Genomic DNA, 657 nt, shown 5'->3' on the forward strand with positions numbered 1-657 from the left:
CTCCACCCCCTGCCGCTCCATCCCCCTTCTCCTCCTGCTCGCTCGCCCGCCCACCGATTTCTTTAGAAGCCGATTTAATTAGACAGCTCGGCTGCCTGAATGTGGGCCCGCGTGCCAGCAGAAAGGGCCTTGCGTGCCCTCCCTGGCACGAGTGCCATAGGTTCGCCACCACTGCCCAAACTGACTAGATGAGGAACGGACAATCAGCGGCTCCCTGCAGGGAGTTATCGCTACACATGCTAGGGTTGCCACCTGTCTAGGATTTACCCGGACAGTCCGGTTTTTAAGTCTTTCAGATTCCGATACTGCCACTTTTATTTTTTGACAGATCCAGCTGCCTGAGGGCCCCAGCAACACAAGACTCCAGGCAGCTGCAGACACCTGTCAAACAGACTTCCAACAACACTGCAAGTGGCAGTTCCAACACACATTACTCAGGCATGATCCTCTATTCACAGTTCTCAAGAAACCTGCCCTGAGAAATGACATGTAGCCATCATTTGAGTTGATCTACCAAAAACCTTAAAGTGACATTAAAGGCATTTTTTTTTTCCCTCACCCCAACGTTAAGTAAAGCACTTACCTTAAATTATTTCTTTTAATCCGATCATCTTCTTCTTTCCTGATGTTTTCAGCCTTCTCTCCAGTGCTGCGGCG

Source organism: Nanorana parkeri, unplaced genomic scaffold (assembly GCF_000935625.1).
Source record: "Nanorana parkeri isolate BGI_ZX_2015 unplaced genomic scaffold, ASM93562v1 scaffold743, whole genome shotgun sequence".
Classification (NCBI taxonomy): domain Eukaryota; kingdom Metazoa; phylum Chordata; class Amphibia; order Anura; family Dicroglossidae; genus Nanorana; species Nanorana parkeri.